Here is a 23,897-nt window from a genome sequence, read left to right as displayed (position 1 = left end):
AAATGCATATAGATAATTTTATACCAAGATAGGTGTTTTTGAGTGACCAATAGATGTGGTTTACCTTTAAAAAAAATTTAAAAGCCCCATAAAATTCTAGAATTTTATAAGGAATTAGGACTTTTTATATTTATTATCATCATTCTGCAGAGACTGTAAGTTGCTGAAATATAATGCAGCTGAACCAAAGGCTTTTACTCCATTTAGAATCAAGGCATCATCATTTAGAATGAAGGAATGAAGATATGAAAAATCTTTTTTCTGTATATAACCTACAGATCAAAGTCTGAAAAAAGAGTATCGCTTACACAAGATTAAAACACTGCTGCTGAAAAAAAAAACAAACCAAAAAATACTGAAAAAAACACCCCCAAATTCTTCCAAAATGTAAAAAAACACCAATTCAAAAATTACACCCTCAAACCCTTTGAAACACCTCTCAGTATCATGTCTGTACCTGCTTCTGTTCATTTAGAAGCTCAAAGCCTAAAGGTTTTGCTTTCCAAATGTCCTGCCCAAAGCTTTTCTCAAGGTATGGTTAAAGCCATAATGGAGTTGAATTAAGATTCCAATTTTAACAGAAAAGTATGTTGTGTTTCACTGAAATTGCAATAAAAGTCAAGAACCAGAACTACTATATATTTTTAATTTCTGTGCTAAAGGCAGATCCTTATAAGTAAATAAAATAGCTCTTGAAACTTTAGATACTTATGTGCTATATGTGTATGTATATTTACATAGAGAAAATCAAATTTCCATGTGATATACAAATCTTAGAAGATTTCAGTATGTGAAAAATGGACATATATCAAACTTCTCTTGAGAGGTGAATTCCAACATATTATTTCAATATTCATTGCCTAGTTGTGTGTAGTTAAAATGGCTTTCAAACTGTAACTTCCACTATGGAATTTGCTCTTTAATGACGCCAAAGGTCCATCTTTTCTGTTTACCTGGTTAAAGTGAACATCAATCTAATTCAGGTCAGCAAATGATAGTTATAGCAGAATGTTTCATGTTTATGTGAATGTACTTGTTTCTAGAGCAGGATCAACTGGATACCACTATATACTGTCTCTCTATACTAATTTTTCAGCTGAGAAACTGAACAGTACTAATTAGGCTGTGTAGGTTTCTCTTTGTCTCTTAGTTCAGTTTAGCCCTTGTAGGGAAGTTAGAAGCTCTTTTACTTGTTCTTAAAACTGCAGAGGCAACATTATGAATTTCATCAAAAAATGTAAAAAACCATGTTGCCTGAAAGTTACAGATTTAATGAAGGGATTGATTGAAATAATTTTCTCCAAAGAAAAAACCAAGTGATTATTGGTGGGAATCTGAGATACTCATGGAGCTGATCATATCAGAAAATTTATAGAAAGTGATTGTTACACCTATTCCTATAGTGGTAGTCTAAATATCACAAGAAAGTAGCAGAAGATAATTCCAAAATATGTGCATGAAAATTACGTTTCATGCCATATGCAGCTGATTGTTGTGGAATGCTGTGAACACTAAACACTGGCATAAATTCAAAAGGAGGCAGAAAAAATTCATCGTTATTGAACAAGTTCAGAAAATTCTTGAGGTATAGATTGCCAGACAGTAAGGGAATACAGTGGGGATAATATTTTTACTCGTTCTTCTCATTAAATTTTCTCTGAGCTTTCACTATTAACTGCTATTTAAGGCAAGATACTTATTACATCTTTGGTACATTTTATACTTACTTTCCCTTAGACTAATTGTAATCAATATAGATTTACTTCCTAGTTTGGATAAATTTCAGATAATTTCCATGATCAGTGAATAATAAATTTGTCTTTTTAATAATTAATAATTTTGTCTACATGTGGGCACAAAATTAATATGGAATTCATTCTGTGAATGTATGACCCCACTGATAAATTGCCTTCAACTATCTTCCTGCATTTAATGTTATAAATGTTATAAATTAACAGAAAAAGGCCCAGATGCTATACTGCTTTCATGCTGTTGATGTCCTACTGAAGTATGCCATATATCTGCTGTCAGTCCTTTGACCAATTTCTCATGCTAGAAAATTTTGTTCCTTTTACATTTATAAATTAAGGCCATTAACATTTGATTTTATGTGTGCATGTTCTAAAGGAATTTATGCTTAAATTCCAGATACACTGAGAAATATTTTTAAATTCGATCATGCCAGGCATGGACCAAGACTTTAGACTGTGGAATAAGAGACAGAAGGAAACGCATGAAAACACAAAACCTAGCACTTGATCTCAAAAAAGAGAAAATAAAATTTTGGAGATAAAAGGAAAATTAAATAAAACACAATCTTTCTTTTTCAAAGAGAGATCAGAACAGGGCAACTCATATTTTATTAGATAATTACTTTTGCACAAAGTATTAAAGGTTTTAGGACTTCTATGAATTCTTGTAGGTTGCCTCCATCTAGCACCTAAGCACCCACACAGGGCATGCCCTCAGTCACTCACTTTACCTCTTCCCTCTGTGGGGAGGGGGAGAGAACAGAAAGCTCAAAAGTGAAAAAAACCCACTCCTGATCCGAGATTATATAGTTTAATAAGTGAAGGAAATGGGAGGTGGGGGGAAGTCGTGCAAAGGCAATCACTAAACACCTCCCGCATGAAAATCAATGCGCAGCCTGGCTGAGTAATGGCTAACTTGCAAGAAAGCCTCAACTCCCAGTTGTTGCTCAGCAAGTTCAGGTCAGCTCTGCTGGGTCAGCTATCCTGTGTGTGTTGCTTCTCAGCTCCTCACCTGCTCACCCGAGGGGACAGGCAGGGAGAGCCACAGAAAGCCATGACCGGGTGCTAGCACTGCACAGCATTAGATGAAACATGGGAGCATTACCCACACTCAGCCAAAAGTCCAAATCGCAGCATCCAAAAAGTTCATATGGAAAACAGCTAACTTCATACCAGCCAAACCCCAGCCAGGCCCAGTACAGCCACGGTTCATAAGAAAATATAATTTACACCAGAAACCTGTAGGAACTAAGACTGAAGAAATCCTTTTCTCTGAGGGAGGGGAAATGAATTACACTGAAGGTCAGAGTCATCTCGAAAGGAGATGAGTGATAGGCAGGCTTTCACCTGTAAGGACGGTGACTCATGGCTGAGTAGGCCCGTAACGATCTGGAAACACTAATGAAGATGTGGGAAACACCTGTGAAACAGAGAATATTCCCTCAGAGAGGAGAAAGCAAAGCAAGGCAAAGCAGAGCAAGGCAAAGGGATCCAAATTATACTGCTGATTCAGGGTAATAAAAATAGATGTAATATGAGCTCTGTCACATTAAGCAACTAAAATACCTCAGTGATTTTAATAAAGCAAACTGGATTTCCGTCCATAAATGTAACAGCAAGATAAGCACAAGGAAGGATAAAATCCCTTTGTCTGATTTTCTGTCCTTAGGTTATTTATGCTAAGAAGTTATCACCGGAACATGCATAAAAACTAATAATAGTCATAATAGTCTGTCCATAATATATATATATATATATATATATATATATATATATATATATATATATATATATATATATATATATATACACCTATAAAGCTCTGGGACAATCTTTCAGGATGATGGTTATGAAAGACAAAGAAAACCAACTACTTTTAAGGAGGATTCTCTGAATTACTATGAAAACTACATAAAAACAACTAAAAAATTTAGTTTCAACAACTGGGGAATACAATTAGAATGCTTCTTCCAGAGCCCTATTCTCAGCTATTACAAATAAATATATTTTTGATAACGTTAACTAATATGTGTAAATTGCTGTGTGAATCAAAAGAATTACTTACAGTGCCTACTTCAACAATTTCCCCTGAAAATAGCTTTTTTTAATGAAAAGAAGACTAAATAATTATTTTCCCACACATCTGCACTACTTTTGCTCATGCAAATTGAAACAGTGATTATTCCTTCCTGTCTAGCCTCTCACTGTACTAACATCACTAAAAATTTTAATTCATCATGCAATTTAATGATCTGTTTTTTCTCTGAAAACAGAAACCACAGTGTTCACATTATCTAATATGCCAACAAATTTATTTGATTTTTTTGTTTAGGCTGCAAGTACATATTCTTCCAATGGCATATGCAATATTATAACCAAATAGGAGGACCTTCTTATTGTAAAGCAGTAGCTCATTTAGGTCAGTCTGGTTTTCATACTTTCTATTAAGTTTGTGTTCCTTAGTTCAGAGAGATCACTTTGTTTATTTGCTAATGTAATAATATCATACATCACTTTGTTTATTTGCTAATGTAATAATATCATACCTGCTAGATGTGATGATATAGATAGGATACATTTTATGAAATTTGCAATGCAGAAGTTCATTAAGATGTATTTCTTTTAAAAAAACCCCAAAAAACCCCAAAACCAACCAGTGAGTATTAATGTAGAAGAGTGGGTCTTCCTTTTGATTATATCTCTTTCTCATTTCAATACAAAATATCCCAATTTATTTAAAATTAGTTCTGTCAGAATTGTTGTTACTATTTGTGACTGACAAAAGTTCATCTGTTGAGATTAAGTAAATGCTTAAAGGTAGAACTTTCCCTCAACCTGAAGAACCTATAAAGAACCTTATATGGTGCTGTGATGTCTGTCAAGGCTACAGATGTATTAAGACTGAAATAAACTTTCTTCTGTTTTGCTACAGAGCACAATAACACCATAATGGAAATTGTGTTTGGTAAATTATGAGATATTTTCTCTGAATTCAATCTATTCCAACATATTTGTTTATTAAGTTATTAGACGTAACCCTTGCAATCACACATGCATTTAAAAATTTTTCAATTTTTCAATGAAAAAAAGTATATGAACCTGTGCCTGAATGTATTTTGTAAGATATGATGCAAAATATAAAGAGAAATTCTCTATAACTGGTGCTAGATCAAGTCTTAATTCTAGGAAAATGACTTCACACTTTAATGAAAAATGAGATGAACAATACCTGATTATGAGCAAAGATGAGCAATCTTTCAGTATTGGTCCCTTCAGTTTCAGAGGGCTTTTTTTATGATAAAGGCCGTCCTCAAGATAAAAATCTATTTTTAGTTGTTCAAGCTGAAATTTCACGTGCAGCCATTGCAAATAGCCAGGCAATAACCAGAGTGAAATACAATTCTCAAGTAGTACGTAGTAATATATAAAATTAATCTTCCACATGGATCTCCTATTACCATAATTTCATTATTTACTCTACAAATAAATCTGCTTTAAATTTGCACAATTGATCTGCACGTGCTCCTGAGAGTCATAAAGAAAAAATATACATTTTAGGAAACCAGTGATCAATATGGGGCTAACAATGAGAAAGGTAATCGATATTTTCTTTGAATTTTTCAATTTAGTACTTACAGAATGTTTATGATAAATAAAATATACAATATTAAATATTACTGAAAAAGACAATGTCCAATTCAGCATAAGTGACTGAGCTCTTTGGTTACTGTGAACTAACTCAGTAGTTTGAATGTAGTCAGATGACAATTTTCTTGAACAGGGACTCTGTAAGTTAAGAGCATTTTAATTTATTGTCCTTTTAAGAAAAATGAGAAGAAAATTGTTTCCACAAGATAAAGAATCTGATAAACAGAAAAATATTACAGTAACAAGACTTCTGATTTACATTGATATGTTCACAAAACCAATATAAATTATAGATTATTCATTAATTTTTTTGAATGAATTGGTGAAAAAAAAAATTGATACAGACAGTAGAGAGCAGCAGACTCTCCATTTGATTCTGACAAGAGGGAAGATTTCCACTGTGTCACAGGGGAAGTATATGACTATAAATGTAGAATAAAAAAATTCATTCTCAGGAAGGGAAAGAAGACCTATAGTAGCTGCAGATTTGGACAACACATTTATCAGTAGACTAAAAGTAACAAAGAAACTATATGAAACATTTTGGGAATAAAATAATATAGAAAACAGTAATTTAAAATGACATATTTTAAAATAATTTTGTTACTAAATGTGCAATTGATGATTAGAGAAGCTGAAGAGAAGGCAGGGAAGTGCAGGAAAAGGACAACAGATAATTCATGTGCTCTCAATTGACCTGAAACTTGACATAGAGAGATATAAAATGTGAGAATGATTTGATATTATTAGAGTTTAGTATATAAGACTTTCTATAATGTATAGAAGTCAGAAGGACAAGACTCAAGGAGTTACAATGAATGTAATGTAAGGCAGTAAAGGGAAAATATTCTTCAAGTACAGTTTTATATACTTTATAACATGCTTAACCTTATTTGCTAAGATAATTTACTTATTTACAACATATACAATTTAATATAACATTCATATATGTAATAAAGGGAATCTAAGACAATAAATAATTACGGAAGGCATAATGAAAATCTCATTAAAATATTCCCAAAAAAGAACATTTTACAAAGATATATATTCTATATTCTATAAAAATTCCATATTTAGTGAGTACCTTTGGGAGTTCTTTTGGACCTCTTACTATTTAATGTTCTTTTTAATATCTTGATGCAGTACAGAGTACCCATATTCAAAGCTGGTGATGATCCTCTGGAAAATGAATAGGGCATGAGGAAGGGAGAATGTGAGGGCTGCAAGTACTCTTATTACTAAATAATTTCATCAAGTAAATAAAATTTTTAAACAAATATCAAAAATCCTGCTAAGGATTGGTGCACAGCCTGAAGTTGCTGTTGACAGCAAAAGTGCCTCACAGGGAAAAGACTGGATAAGCATCAGCATCACATAAGGTCTTGTGCTTATACAGAAGTGTAGGCTGAATACCAATTACCAATTAACATTGTTCTTATGAAAAAAATTAAGAAAAACGACAAAAAACCCCCCAAAAAACTAAGGAATGGTTCTTTCAGACTTTCAAAGTAATGTTCTATTCTGCCCCAAAAAGATCTTAAGTGGAGTCCATGCCTATTCAGTACAACACATCAACAAAGATACAGGTCAACTGAAAAAATATGAAGTAGTTCAACAAATGTGATTAGGAATCAAGAAAGGTCTGCTAAACAGACAAACTTGTCACTTAAATTTGAAAAAAGAAGGCTGAAGAAAGAAAATAATGTAGTCTTTAAATATGGTAACATTTGCAAGAAATGAAGACGACAATTTTTTGTCTGTGCTATTTGAAACCAGGATAAGAAACAAAGACTTCAGGAAAGGTGATTTTGAACAGAATGATGTAATACATGGTTTAAAAAAGCTTTAGTACCTATATTTTACATTTTTAAAGGAGGTGTATATATTGTTCTCACTAAGAATATGGAACTGAGTGAGTTTCTGCTGTGTTTCCTCTCCAACTGCCTATAATAATATAATGATATGCAATCACAAATGTAGAAGCAGAGGGAAAAGAAGTGCCTACTTAAAAAACAGTAAGTACTTTGTCCTAGCAAAAATTTTATCAAATCAATTTCAGAAAGTGTGGACCCCTTTCAGCCCACAGGGGCTTACTTCAGAGTAAGGCTGCTTGGGCTAGAAGTCTAGGGAGAGCATGAACCAATCTTCCTGCTAACTTGGATAAAGTATTATTGCGCAAGTTAATAAAGATATTACCCTTTACTCATTTTAGACTGCTAATCCATGCATCTTTTTCCTTTGCCATATAATATTTACCAAAAAAATGGTCTGTAAAGAAAAGTTTACATTTTTTCAGTTCTAAATAAGATTATTTAAACAATGATATTCCATCTATTATAAAAAATATTAACACATTAAAAATTCCTTTGAAATAAAATTTTTGTGAATTCACTTTATAGCATCCAATCAGAATAGGACATTAACCTTGAATTAAATTCCAACTTTAAAAGTTGTGAAACTTTCCATTTTAAGAAATATTTAGGGTTTTTTGGTTTTTTTTTTACTTAAATCTTTTCTTTATAGAATCCAATGTTATGGGATAATAATTATCTAAAGCCAGAAAACTATGAAAAGACATTTGTCTTTCATGAAAAAAAGAAAAACATCCTCATGATATGCTCAAAGATTGAATACAATTAAATGAAGTGTCCTTTTTCCTGTGCTGTAAAGCAGCAGCACACAATTCGGTATTCATAATTTACTTTGCTTCTAAATGAATGCAGCACTCACTTTGTTCTACCAGTTAAATAAAATTGCTTTAGACAGGAAAACTATGGGACAAGACATTAATTAACTTACTTCATCATTCAAGTGTTATTCAAGATACTAACTTTTTGCTTAATTTTTTTTCCAATAGTAAGTATGAAGACTTTCTCACTTATAAGAAATATTTGCAGAACCTATTTTATTATTTTTTTCAAATTTACACCCAAACACCTGAGGCCCTTCCAGACTATAGAGGGATACAATATGGGTAAATGAAGGTGATATAGAGTGTAATCTTATCCCCTAAAGAGTTGCAGCTGAGCCAATTACTAAAGATTAGGAGCAGGCCTGATGTTAACAGGCCACAGCTGCAGCAAATAAGAACAGTTGTAAAAGAGTGGATTGGTGGGCACTGTAGTCAGATGACTACTGCAAGGGCCAGGAAGAGTCGGTGCTTAGAAAAGCAGTCTGTGTGAAACATTATGGAGCTGTGAAACGTGGCAATATGGAATCCTTGCACTATAATGATAATAGAACTCTTGCTACATAAGACAACCCCAGACCATCCTCCGTTTCCAACTCTCTTTTAATTTCTTGGAAAAGCAAGACAAAGGAAAGCAAAAGGAATGAAGGCATTCCAAGAGACAGAGCAAGAATGTAGTGTGGTTTTAAAATAACCTACCTGGAATTAGAGTCAGTATTATGGCTGTATCTCTGAAATAGAATTCTGAGAAGAGATACTCATGACAATAGCTGATTGAAAAGGCTGTGCATGTAAAACATACCTACACCGAAAGCACTTACTGGCTTCAGCAATGACATTTTTCTTAATTGAATTGAATGCAGATCACTTTTCAAAATTAAATTACATTGTGATGTACTTTAAAATTATATTTCCAAATTTATGGAGTGCATGGTTTTGTTTTCTGTATTTTGTAATTCCCAAGGATTTCTTTAATTTTGCGAGCAAAATACTACCCTCCTACACAGTACAGCTACACATACTTACATCTTAGAAATGAAATAAAAGCTGTGCTTCTTTGATGATCATTTAAATTTAGCCTGTCCTGAGACTCAGCTTTATTCAGCAACAGAATGCTAGAGGATAAACTTATCTTCTGACAAAATTTCACAAATAGACCAAATAATACACAAAACCATAGTAGTTATAAATGATATTAATTGCTTTCAGTATTATATTGTCACATACTATTTAATATTATAAAAATATGAGCATATGCATGCCTATGTATATAGACATACCTATATATATATGCCTACATAACTTTTATGTCTGTTTTGGTACTGTGCCTGCCTTTTCCTGGATGCCTGATCTTTTTATCTCCCATTGCCTATTTTCCTTCATTATTGTTATTCTATGATTTGGTTTAGTTTATTTTTAGTCTATCTTTTTCTCTTCAAGCAGCTCACTAAAGAACTACTACAGTTCCAGAATAATTGCATACCTTCTAAAGAAAAATAATCCTTGTTTTTGAAAAGAAATTTCTCATCAAGACTGTAGGATGCTTTCCTGTATGCACTGTTCCTTGAAATGGTCTTATCATGAAATCATAACTTCCATCATGATATATTTTCTTAATGAAATTGCTTTTGTTTTCTTTTGTGCTGTGTGCTTTATCATATGTCTTAGCATGAAAAATATGACTTCTTTGCTGATGGAAAATCTCATGCACGCAGTAAGGAGTCTGAAAAATTGTTTTCACAGTTTTCAGCAATTCATCTCATGTTTTCTATTCTATCAGGAGATGTGGCATGTTTCAGTGTTTCCCTGATTCAGGTTAGAATGTCAGAGGCAATAACGTGTTGTAGATGCTAAATCTGGATGGAGGGAGTATGTCTCTTTTTTTCTACTATTGCAGTAATCTGGACCAATGCTGAAGCCAGCTATTGGAAACTGAGCACATACAGCTTCTCCTTAGAGTATGTCATGTATTTTCATGCAAGAACATAAGCAAAATTCATTTTACATCTGCTTTTTTCCTAGAGAATATCAGCACAGGGATAAGAAGTAAGATAATTATTTTAATTGAAACAAATAATTTCTGTTTATCTGATCTGAAACAGTTTCATGTCAAATACATGATGATAGTAAATTTGCTCATAGAACACGATTGAGCAATCAAACTGCAGGTAAATTTTCTTTAGCATGCGGCACCTCATTTAAGATCAGTGTGGCATGCTTAGTTTTAATTTAAAAGGTTTCAGAGCTTTTACACATTTCAAATTGCATCTATCTCATGGATGGATGTTTCCTATCAAAATCTGAAGAAAGTGAAATTTCAGGAATGTCCTATGCAAGCCTTTTAACCTGTTATGCAGATAATTGGTGTTTCAGCATCCAACAGGAGAAGGATTCCTTTTGTGAGGGAATAAAAGATGTTTTATCTTTCATCAAAACCTCCTTCTGTCCTCTAAAAAAGTTAAATACTCGGAAATTTTGATTAATTTCAGACCACTTGTCCAAGCCTAAGTGCTTTTACTTCTGGTATGTGTTACAGAAAAGGAGAATTTTATATTTGATTAAACATAAAACAGATCTCGACAAAATTTTTGCTTATGCAGCCAGTATTCCTAGGAGGATTAAAACCATGTGGTTTTATTAATTAGTTAACTGATGAAGGGTGTAAGTTAAGAAGAATATGATAGGAGTTAAACAGAGTGCTACTCCAACACAGGTGAAGAAGCAACTGGGAATCACTTTAACTGCACCAATTTCCCCATGGCAGCCTCTCAAGAGAAAACTGTAGAGATGCTGAAGACCCCTGCAGGAAAGCCAGCATGGAGCAGCACAGGTCAATTTCATATTCCCATTCTGAATGGCTCTGGTCCTAAGCATTCGTGACATGTAATTTCTTTTCCCAATGCTAAAAACAAAGGAAAAAGGAAATCCTTCATAAAAATGCAATTTTACATTTTTGTCGGCACACTGTAAAGTACGATTCTTCTCACTATGAGTCACAAGAAGCTATGAGTCAGTAATTAATATATTAACTTTCTGGTCTTATTATATAATTTTATATTAAACTGTATTATGATATGCTATTTTCTATATAATGTAATAGCAGAAATAGGATTTTCTTTGCTGTTCCTAAAATGACTTAAATTCAATGTTAAACCCCCAGAGATTAGCAAATCAGAAAATAATATACACATACTCTTCAGTGTTTTCTCAGGTTTTTATTCCAATAGTGTAGTGGTAGCAATTGTTGCACTGTGTATGCTTTCCTTTCTTTTTTTACATTGTACTTTTCACAAATGAAAAAAAAATATTGCCACTCAAAAATCTAGAGGCTTGGAGATCACATTTATAAAGGGACAGGATTTAGTGATTTTTATGGATCTCGCTGCTTTTATTTTAAAATGTCACTGCTGTTTTTAAGTTACAGTTGCACAATTGAACTACATTGTAGGCTCCCTGGTCAAATAAATTGAAAGGAGGGCATGTTACCATAGAAACAGCATCAGGACAAGCCTGTGATATTGTTAAAAGAAAGCAATGGTTGGCAAAATGAGCAGTGCTTGAATCACAAAACCAGATGTAATGTTGAAGAATCCCTTCACTTGAGAAAGGGCAAGTGTTTAAGGATCAGTCAGTGAGCTGCTAATCAGAGATTCACAATGTGGCAAATAAGTCCCTTCAGACTCTCTCACAAAGATTCCAAGCAGAGGCCAAAATTTATTTGTAAAGCACAACATTTATTTGTATAGAAGTCTAGACTGAAAAGGAAAAAAATAACATTTTTCAAGGTATTGAGTCTGAATCGTAGAGCCAGTTAATCAACGAGGAAAAGAAAACTCACACAATCCCCTGAGTTGTGACTGAAAAATATTTAAAAATGGGGAATAAAAAGAGAGAAAAGGAACAGTGAGACTGATGAAATGTAACAGAATAATAAAAATGAATATATTTATAGGAAATAGAGAAGAAAATGAAGCAAGATTGCTGGCCAAATATTTAATAGCATTCCTGCTGCAGAAGATTTTGAGTAGAAATGATGGAATTGTCTTCTCCATATGAGTATGACCTAAGAAGAACAAATGAGTAGTCAGGTAAAATGAAGCCTAGCACAGGCTAGTTCAGATGTACTACCCTAAGCCTATCTTTCAATAAAATAATTTCCACCATGTCATAAGCTCTACAGACAACAAGGCTCAGCATGTGCCAAGTGCTGTCATGGTCGCAGTTTTGGCAATACCAAGTTTGGCCTTGATGTATCCAGAGTCCACAGAGGTTACAGATGTTCCTTGGGTGAGATGTTGTGGTTACTCTTGACATGAAAAAGTGTCCCAGGTTTTATATTGGAAGGGGTTGCTATTCATTACAAAGCAAGTAACAAACTGCATAGTGAGGATAAAGATTTGCATTGACTCTATGACTGCACTGTTAACATCTCTTTGTATTTTCACTATTGTTTGCTTTAAAATACATAGCCAAATTATTAACATCTTTTTTAACATCAACATCATGGGTATTTAGTGGCTAGAAAATGTGCTAAAGAAAAGATCTAGCCCCTGTTTGGATCATGTCATTTAAAATCGCCCAAAAATTGAAAAGCGACTTTTTTTGTCAATGAGTAGTGAAGCTTCCAGGATACCTTTAAATATTTCTGATTATTTTAAAATATTTTCTATAAGTCCTATTTCAGAAATCAAAAGAAGTATTTTCCTACTGCATCTGATAACCAACAAATGTTACAAGAAACATAGTCTGGCACATCTATCAAGACCAAAGGACAGTAATCTCATTTCATTGCACAGCATCCTTAAAATTAGTCAAACAGCTATCTTCTATAAGCATTAAAGTGGTATAATATTTTTAAAAGTTTTGTTTCTCAGTGATGAGATTTCAATAATCATTAGTGCTGTACATTTAGGTTCTCATTTTATACTGGACAGACAAAGCATCTGTCATGAATTTGAGATGTGGGACAACAATGGGTCTGATTTTTTTTTCTATTTTTAAAGCCAGTAACTTTGCTTTTACAATAGATTATGCAGTATTTTGTTTGTTTGATTTCAGAAATGAAATCAAACAGACAAAATACTGAAATCTGATTCTGCCAAAACTTAGCTCATGAAAAAGATGGAGCAAATTCAAGTTGTATGTTTGTATTGGTAGATTTTAATTGTTTTTTGTTGTGCAGACTTGCCTGTAGAGCAACCGAAAAAAAATGTTTGGGTGACCTTAGCCAAAACTGCCAGCTCAGATACTATATGTTTGTCTAACTCAGAACCAGAAAAGCCTTTTTCAACCTGTCTGGTTGGTGTGCCAGTGAAAGAGTTGCCTTTAGTCAAAAAACAATCCAATAGTAGGCCAGGTAGAATTGACAATGGAAACAATCCCTCATTGAATTAGAACATTTGGTCCAAAAAACTTCTCAGGGCAGCATCTGAACCTCAAGAATTAGAAATCCTTAGTTCTTTGACCATAGATTTTTGTTTTACTTTCATGACTTGTGCCTGGCGAAAAAGTGATCCCCCAAAGTACAATGTTACACCTCATTATTTTGCATATAATAATTTGAGTTTTTGGCGTAATGTTTCAAACAGTTTGGATGTGCTTCCTGAGACGGATCAATATCCACAGCAATTGCCAAAAGGGTATTGGTTCATTTGCGGAGACAGAGCTTGGCAAAGCATTCCAGCCCACCTTGAAGGTGGCCCTTGAAGCATTGGTATGCTCTCCATAATTGCCCCCACTGCCAAAGCAGTGATGAAAAAGAAACAAAGGAGAACGAGAGCTGTCCCTCCTTATGAAGAGAACTGTCAGAGTGATTTTATGCCTTAGAATGTTGCCAGTAGAATTTGAAAGATTGTGTTGTATGAATTTGTCTGATCATTCTGAATCCATTCACAAAAGCTTACAAAAATTGAAAGATCTGACAGCTCAAATTAAAGAAGATAGATGTTCCTAATTGGATAATTTTTTTTCAAAAATAGAGCTTTGCACCTTAGCTAAGAACAACTTTGCAAGATAGGTCTTTATGTATTAAGTGTTCTGTTATTGATATTGATAGTGATACCCTGGATACTTTGTTGTGTACAGCGAATAATGAACAAAACGGTCAGAGAAGTTTTTGTCATACAAGCAGGAGAATTAGGAAGTAGAAGCACAGAGAGTGTTCGAAATCTCACGAAAGTGGTAGACGAAGGTATAGACATAAACAAAGGTTTTGAATTAAGACCCTAAAATCGACCAGAGGTTTTGAACAATGACTTGTGACTATTGTTAAAAGTGATCCTTTAAAAGACTGAGCCTTCACAGCATTAAGTTGCTGTGCTGTAATATAGCAATGCTTAAGATTAGTGCAAATAAGTCTCCAGCAGATAATAAGCAGAAATTTTACAATAGAGCTATAAAACGCAAGTAGTAAGCGACAAGAAAATGAAAGCTTCTGAGTCAACAGAGAGGGGGAATTGCTGGAATTCATTAAGTTAGGGGGTTTTAATGAAATAGTTGAAAAAGAGTAGACAGAAGTTTTTTTAGCTTTGCAAATACAGCAAAAAAGTTTTCTGAGCTGTAGAGCATATGTGACAAATAACAATATACCTCTGTAGAACTGGCTTATAGATTGCAACAGTTATTTAATGTATATCTTTAGAAAGCTAGCATGAATAGAGCTCTGTTCTTTGTCTCAGATGAACAAGTCTTTGTTTTACCTACCATTACGTGTGTTTCATATGATTAGATAAAATTCTTGTCAATATGTGTTGCTCTATGTATGATTGGCTGAAATCTAGGCTGAGATGGTTTATGCTATGCTGTAATGCCACACCTCCTTGGCATTCCCTGTAGATCAGCGAGCTGTTAACATCCTGTCTCCATTGGCTAACAATGTGCTGAGACTGATGTGCTGAAATATAAAGCTCATGTCACTGGTCCAGATGTCCCGTACCTGTTCGTGATTGTATATAAGTGCCGCGGCAAGTGGGTTCCTCTTGTGTGTAGCATAGCTTTACTGACTCTTTGTCCCATGTAAATATTTTAGGGAAAATAAAAATCATAGGTTACATGGTGCATATTCCATAACACTTGGGTAAGATGGTGCTCTGAGAATTATGTGAGAAGAGAAACAGGCTGCTCCTTTCTGTTACTGAGCTAGGTGATAGCTGCATTGGCTCTAAGTCGGTGAGGAATGACCTAGATGACTGAGAGAGCAAAGAAAGCTTGCTGAAGGAAGCTGCTTCAGCCTCCCCACCAGTCTGAAAAAGGAGGCTTTTGAGGAAACACATTTTCTGACTTATGCTCAAAAAAACCTTCCAACTTAAAGCTCCCATTTTCAAATAGAAGGTTCCATACTGCTAGAACAGACAAAATAGGTGTATGCAAGAATTCTGCATTGTTTTATTATGCTGTTAATTTTTACCTAGTTAATTATTTTTTCTCCTTATGTTGTTAACAGTTTTCTACTAAATCTAAAAGGCAGATTAGCTGAGTTGGTTGCATCATGGTGCTAATAACACCAGGGTTTTTGACTTCAATCCCCATACAGGCCATTTATTTAAGAGTTGGATTTTCTGATCCTTGTGGGTCCCTTCCAATTCAGAAGATTCTGTAATGTCTGTAATGAAGCAGGGGAAAGAAGCCAAGAATACGGAGAAATATTATTTTGGATAAATATGTTCTATATTTCAGTGCACTAAAGTTGTATGCATGCCCTTTTAGAGTTATGCTTTCATGTTATAAAAAGCAATCTCATGCAGCACCCACCACAGACAAGGTATATGCATATTAGAGCCTTTACCCCTTGTATTCCTGGAAATTTCTGAAGAGGAAGAAAACACTTGGAAAACATCTCACTCCTAGGCATGAACATAGTGGCAAGGGACAATACTGAAAAAAACCCAAAAACAAACAAACCACCCCCTCAAACAGAACAACAACAACAAAAATCAAACCTCAAAAACCCTTGTGAGGGGGTATTAACTCACAAAATTTTCAATGATTTTACTTCTGTTTGACATACTGATGTCAGTAGTTAGAAGTGTGGCTTAATTATCTATGACAAGGAGAGAAAAAAACAAACCATAAGGACGATGGTAAAAGTAAAGAACTGCAGTTAAAAAACTTCAGCCTAAGTGAGCTGAATACTTTCAAATTATGTGAGTGAAAAAAACATCAGGAAGGAGAAACTTGACCCAAAATACAGACTTTACATTGTTCCAAGCATTTCTAACTTATTCAAAGCAGAGATCACTTTTGCATTTTTTTACCACTCTGGAAAGAACAGAAATCAAAGGTGACAGACAAGAGACATCTAAGCTCAAAGTATATTCAGCAAAACTACCTTAACTTTGTAATCAGCTATGGGAAACCTGTCAATGGGGTGATTTGGATAATTGATTATAATTCTATGGTGACTGTGCTGTGACCTAGGCATGTCAAGGTAGTGGATGTGAATTTGGTTCCATGTGATTCTGCTGAAGACTAGCAGCAAATTTCCTTACTACATGAGTATCATTAAATTAATTCCCTTTTCCTTCAGATAGGATATGGAACCAAAGAGTATATCCTGTTCCCTAAATTTCACTATGAACACTGATTTACAGAGATGTCAGTAGGAGAGAGATTTTTTTTCTGGGAACTGCTTCTTTCTTTAGGATGGAAACACAGGTCCACAATCTGAAACTCCACAGAACTGATTTGCTCCATAGTTTTGGAATAACCTCTGAGATATAAAATCACTAGTTTTCACATATCTGGTGTAATTTGGTGTATTAACTACATCCTGCCTGTGTACCAATGCCTGAGAAAGAGTCTATTAAGCACTGAGATTATATGTGTGCATATATATATATATATATATATATATATATATATATATATATATATGTTTTTTAAGCCTCAGGAAAACTGCTTCTTTTTAATTCTTTTTAGTTTAAAGTTTGTTAAACTATGTTCTTTACAATAACTCTGAGCATATATCTATATCTTGAAATTTAGACTGGGAGGAGAGAGATTATCCCAAAGAAAATCTGATAGAGACATACACACATACACACATTAGAGTTCTTAAATGTTTTCATTTGCATAGTCAGTAATTATTACTTTTTTTTTGTCACCAAAACAATTTGGAGATACAGCCTGTCTTAGCCATCATTCTGGGTTCACAGATGTCTGACAATCCAGACAAGGAAAAGAGCAAAGCTTTAAGTTCAGGATCAAGTCATACCATATTCAAACTGTAATCAATGCAACATTTCTTAACCTGCTATGACTTTTTCTATGATTGAATTAATAAAACATAACCATGTTGAATATTCAATGATGAAATGTTTCTTGATGTTAGATGTCATTATAGTTCAGATAATAAGGGTAGGGATTTCACATAAATGTACTATGCATTAACAAAATTCTAAAAAAATAACATCAATGATGGGTAGATCCTTAGACTTTTTACATTGGGTAAACATCTGTTCTTTCGTAGTCCAATTCATTTCAAGGGGATAACATACTGAATGCAACTCTATTCAGCTTAAATAAAAAAACCATCATGAAAGTATACACAAGTCTGAATCAATGTCTACAGAGGCTGATGAGAATGAACATCAAAAAAGTTTCAATTACTGAAACTTTTGGGGCTTGCTATTATCTCACTATTTCATGATTGAAAAGCAGAAATTGCTGTGGTAAAAATTAAATTTCTTACATTTACTGACACATTAATAAAGTAAGAATATATTTTTAGCTATAGAAAGCATTTTATATACACACAATTATTTACCAGATTCATAATTTTTGTGTACAGACATATTCTTTTATGTCAGTGTTTCAACTACCAGGCCCATCTATTTCAAATTATTTAGGCTGAAAACTTTTCAGGTTTCACAGTAAAAGAATTTTGGGATCCAACAAATTCATGCCCATTTTAAAGTAACAGGTAGAGTGTTCACATGACAACAATAGTGAAATGATAGTAGAAAAAAATTTTTGCAAATCTGTGCTATTTTCCTCTATATTCAGTCACCTGCACAAGCTGAAGCTATGGTTTTTATCTTTTGAGAAGGGAAACAAATATGAAAGACGAAAAGCACAGAACATCTATACTGACAGAAAATTCTCTTCACTATAATTTCTAGTTCAAAAGAAGCATTCCTTCAAATTCTGCCTTTGCTGAGGTCTCTAATTAGCTATATTTTAAAAGTTGCTGAAATAAAGAACGTATCATCTAATAATGTATCTTGAATCATTAAAGAAAAATGTAATGTAATAATTTATTTTTAATACCTAATCCTAAATGGAAGCATCTGTTTCCACTTCAGTTAAAATTAAATGTTTAGAATTAATTTGTTAAAAGTAGGTAGAACTTTAACTTTCTCATCATCAAGAATTTGATTAGTATTTTTTTAGCGCTGATAATAAAAGATACACTTATGATTCCAGTGGAGTCCTCATCTAATATTGAAGCCTCTCATTTAAAAACCTTCATTTAGTATACAATTTGCAAGTGTTTCTAAGAGCTTCCATGTTGGATTATCCATTTGTAATTTTAACCATTATTTAATAACTCAATTCATAATACTAGTATTATTCCCTGACTATCTTTAGCTTCTGCTCAGACAGACACTAAAATTGTGCTGCTATGGAACAAGTTCTTGTCTGTGTAATGGAAGGTTTATTTTAACCAAGTTGTATTTTCATGCATCAGTATTAAATATATTAATTAATTATCATCTTAGTATGCATATTTGGTATCAACTAGAAATCTTGTTAGGCAACTTCACCAGTCTGAAAACTTCATGTTTTTTACTAAGATTGAAATTATGAAAATAAAGCTTCAATTACAGGAAAATGAGGAAAAAAGGTTACTGCATGCTTTCACGGAACAGTCCAAATGAGGCATTGAGATGAAAAAAAGGATGTCTGTTTTAGGGCCAGTACATTGTATGGTTACTCTCCTAAGTGTGGCTGGCCTAAAAATTACAACCAAGTTTTTAAGATTACAAGATGAGGCAGAAACAATAATCATAAACGTTCCTTTAAGGGCAATACAACATACTTCTCTAGATCGCAGTGCAGCACAAAATTTCTGAGTGACCACCTCTGCCCACCTATGAGATAATCTGGCAACTTGATTCTGAAGAAGAGGGGAAATTAAAGAGATCAACAAGGTTAGACTTACATACTAAAACCTGAAGCAACTCCATCAATGTCATTAACTTACAGTAAATTTTGTGCCTATTCTACATTGACAAAAAGAGAGATATTTTTCCAAGTATGTCTCAATACAGTCTTAATGCATTTTTTCCTACATTCTTGCTTACTTTCATACTTTAACATTTCCGAATTTCTCAGGAGACTTTGCAACCGATGTTGCAAAGCAATATTAAAAAAAGAATAAAACACAAATGCTTTTATAGACATGTGTGTATATATATATCAAGTTCTGTATATTTATAAAATATCTTACTGATTACCTAATATTTTAATATATTTTTAACAATGTTAATAATAGTTAACAAACTCTTTGCTTAAGCCTATTCTGTTCAATCTACAGAAATATTTTTAAACACCCTTAGGGTTTCAAGTTGAAATATGTTAAAAGATAGTATTTTTATAACTACCATGTTCTTATTAATTTACAAGTTATGAAGCTTTATACAACACTAAGGAATTTAATATTTTATCCAAATGGTGTAGAAATGAACCACAATACAGTGCTTGTAAGGAGTAAGCAGCTTTCAATCATTTTGGGACAGTTCAATGTTGAATACGCTACTCTAATAGCCAGTTTGGATTTTGAAATACTTGATAATTTCAGTAATTCCTTTCACAGTGTGGGACCAGGAAGAGTTCTGTTAGTGGAACTAAAAAAGTGATGAAGTGTCTATGAAAAATATGGATGGAATCTAAATCTTAAGACAGGATTTTGAAAATGAAGACAGAGGGCAAGAATCAGGAGTGATCATTAATTATTAACCAAAGATGTTTCCCTGTCTAGTGCTCTGTTTGTAGATATGCTCCCGGAACTGAGGTGGCCAGTTCCCTCAACACCTTAGGATGAATCCCATCCAGTCCCATAGTTTTGTGAGCATCTGAGTGCCTCAGGACATCACCTACTATCCTCTTGTGCATTACTGGGGTTTATTCTGCCCCCCATAACAGCTCAGGAGGTCACTGACCTGAGGATAACCTGACTTACTTTTGAATACTGAGACAAAGAAGGTATCAAGTACCTCACCCTTTTCCTCATGTTTGGTGACTATTTTTCCCACCATGTTCAAAAAAGAATGAAAGTTTTCCTTGGCCCTGTTTTGTTGTTAATGCATTTATAAAAGTTCTGTTTACTATACTTTACAGAAGTGGCCAGATTAGGTTTCAACTGAGCGTTCACCTTTCTAATCTCTTTCTATGTGACCTAAAAACATCTTTAACATTTCCTGAATTGTGTGCCCACTTTTCCAAAGGAGATAAACTCTTTTTTTTTCCCCTTAAGAGTCTGATACACTGTTGATTTTTGTTCGTTTGTTTGTTTGGGGTTTTTTTTCTCTTAAGAAACTAAAGCCTTTGCTACTGCATTTAAACCTGCAATTGTTGCTATGTTTCTTCCTGGCATAAAAGAAATGGTTGTTAGATCTGTGCTGCATTTTGATCTAAGCAAACACTAAGGTAGGGGTTTAATCAAAGACTTTATCTTCTGTGTCAATGCTTTGTGCATGGATAGCTCTCAATGTTTACTACGTACATTCTATGTTGACATTTATGCTTCAAGCAAACTCCAGCAATAATACTTTGTCTTTTGATTATATCATGGGCTTTGTGAGTGTTGGATTATCTAAAGTAAAACTGTGGGTTTTGGTTTTGCTTGCATACTTAGGTAGTTTGCTTCTGCTGTATAGCTGTGTAAATGACTTTCCATTGGCCCATATTTCTTAAATGTTGAAATTGCTTAAAATTCAGTTCCACTAACATTTACCTTTGAGAAAACAGCATTTACAGTCAACTCATATATATAATATCCACATGAATACCATTCAAAAGGGTGCATAAACACAGTCAAGTAAACTGCTAATTTTATTCTAGAAAATGTTTGCCTAACTTTTTGTGTGTTTTCAAAGCCTCATTTCTTTTCACAAAACCCATATTTATCTTTCCACAAATGTACAAAAATATTGGTGATACTCCATGACTTACCTACACTGACTTCTGAAACTCCACTTTCTCTCACCCTTTCCACAACATTCCCAAAGCCCTATTTTTACACATAGCATTATTCATTTTTTATTTTCTTTGTTCTTATTCATGACCCACTGAAACTGTAGAGGAGTTAGTACATCTTTAGTTCCTCATGTAATGAAATTGAATCTTTAATGTTTTAAAGGATTTGATTTGCCCAATGGGCACTAGACAAATCAATGAAAATATTTTAAATACATGAATTTACCAGGGAACTAAAAAGACTTTAATCTTCCTCTTACCACTGTTTTCTGAGTTTCAGATTCAGTTTGATTTTTTGCCATTACAGATGACATGGGAATGGGATAATTTATCTGGGATTTTGGGGTTCTGCCTACCTCTGTTGGGACAGGAACTCCAGCTGTCTGCCCGCTGCTCAGAAAGCCCAGGAGAAGCAGCAGAACACCAGCACAGCTCCTGTGGAGTGGCTCCGAGCTAGCGAGAGTACGCTCTGCACACGCTGGCCATCTGCTCTGCTCGTGAGCACAGCTGCAGTGGACATCGAGGGTGGGCAGCAGGTGTGACAGCTTTCTCCAGGATAGGTGCATGGACCTCAGTGCTGGGCAAAGCTCTTGGGCTCACTGCAGGTGAGTCCGTGCAAACCAACCATGTCTTCGGCTGTCCAAGAAGCCAAATGGTGCCTTTTAGCCATAGGTTGTTAATTTTGTCAAAGTGCCAGTCATACCTTCTCTCTATAACCTGTTCATCTTCAGAGCATTGTAAAAAGCTATTAACAACCTGTTCATCTTCAGAGCATTGTAAAAAGCTATTAACCACTGCCTTTACACAGGGAGAAAACAGAATTCTGAAATTAAAAATGAGTAAGATCTACAAAAAGTTCAGGAAAAACAAAAATTCTGCTCCTCCAATATGACCAGCTGCTGTCTTTTCTGCAAGACTCCTGAATTTAGGTATGTCTCTTAAAGTTGCTTATTCTCTGTCTCTGGAAATATATAGGTTTGTCTCAGACTTTTCAGGACTGATATTTTACTGGATGTTCATAAACAGAACTGATACAGAAAGTAATAATGTTTATGACTATATTTCCTCAGCTGGAATTTTCAGATATCCAGCCTTGCATTCATCACCTCCCAGTTTTTTTACAAATAACAGAGAAATACAGAGGAAAATAGTGAACATATTATCAAGATATACATAAAATAGATTGGTAGTGTAATAAAAGGAGAAATAAGGACATTTGTCAAGTATTTGGCTGCAGTCCTGTTTTATGGTTAATGACATTTAAAATTATCCCTCTCCCTTCTCTGAAGGAATGCCTTCATGCCAGCTTTCTATTCATGTAGACTTTACTATGTAGAGGGACACTGTCCCTGTCCCTCACGTTAAAAAAAAAAAAGTTAATAAAGAAAGCAAGCAAACACATTCCACAATCTTCATGGCTCTCTAGATCAGGAATTTCCTAACATCTAATGAATTGACTCTAATACGCTACACTGCTTTTATACATTTTATTTAAGTTAGCATTAAAAAAAAATATTGAAGAAGGAAATGGAATCCAGGAATTCTTCCTTCAACACAAGTGTTCCCAATACTAGGCCACAGCCTAATTCTTCTGGTGTTTATATTTTTAAGTATTGATATTTCAATTGTTTAAACAAATGTTTAAATATAGATAGGATGTGTTGAAAATGTCAAACTCAACCAGTAAACAGATTACAATGTACTCAATCCAGGATGGGGACGCTTTGTTTTGTTTTGTTTTGTTTTGAGTTTTTTTTATTTTTTTCCCTTTTTTCCTCTTTTTCCTCCTGAGTATAAGAAATAGATACGATTTCTTAAAGATGTCTTCATATCTTAAGGCAATGTTTTAATTACTAGATTACTACTAAAAAAAACCTTTCATTATGTTTTAGTGTCAAGAGAATGAGAGTAGGCATAGGAGACAGTTCTGGACTAGGAGCTCTGAGAAGTCTTCCAGACTTCTTGAAGCATATTTGAACAGTTTTGAACTACACTGGGCAAATGGTAACTACATTTTTGTCTCTTTTTTCTAACAGTTTTGTTATATATGTGTATTTAAGACCAGTATAAGAGTTAACATCAACAAATTCTGGATTACCTGCATAATTGATGGAGGTAACTCCAACCACCTTTGGTTGGAAGCCTGAAACAACTCCACAGTGAAATTTCTTGGTTTCCCAGACATGTCATAAAACTGAAGCAAAAGATATTTCTTAGCTAGTTTCAGTAGAATAATATATTCTTTACAAGGAGAATATGGCCTTGGATTTCAAAGGAACACTTATTGTGTATTTAGGTATGTATGGATGTATGTATATTTTAACAGTGGCAGGGGAACCAGTTTACATCTCTCCCTGACACTTTGAAAAATGCATACTACTATATATTATATGTGTGACATTGCACATAATTATACATAGGACATAATGTATTACACAATTTTTCAACTTTTGTTCAAGAAAGATGACTTCCATAACTCAGAAAATTGGAAAAATTACTGTGTCCCCTTAAAAATATATTTTCATCACAGTTTCTTCTGCTACACTGATTTTCTGAGGAAGAGCCTCCCTTTAGCTAATATAACTATTGCATAGATGTAATAATGGAGTTTT

The sequence above is a fragment of the Ammospiza nelsoni genome, chromosome 2, assembly GCF_027579445.1.
Source record: "Ammospiza nelsoni isolate bAmmNel1 chromosome 2, bAmmNel1.pri, whole genome shotgun sequence".
NCBI lineage: Eukaryota > Metazoa > Chordata > Aves > Passeriformes > Passerellidae > Ammospiza > Ammospiza nelsoni.
The sequence above is the reverse complement of the archived record's forward strand: the minus strand, read 5'-3'. Positions refer to the sequence as shown.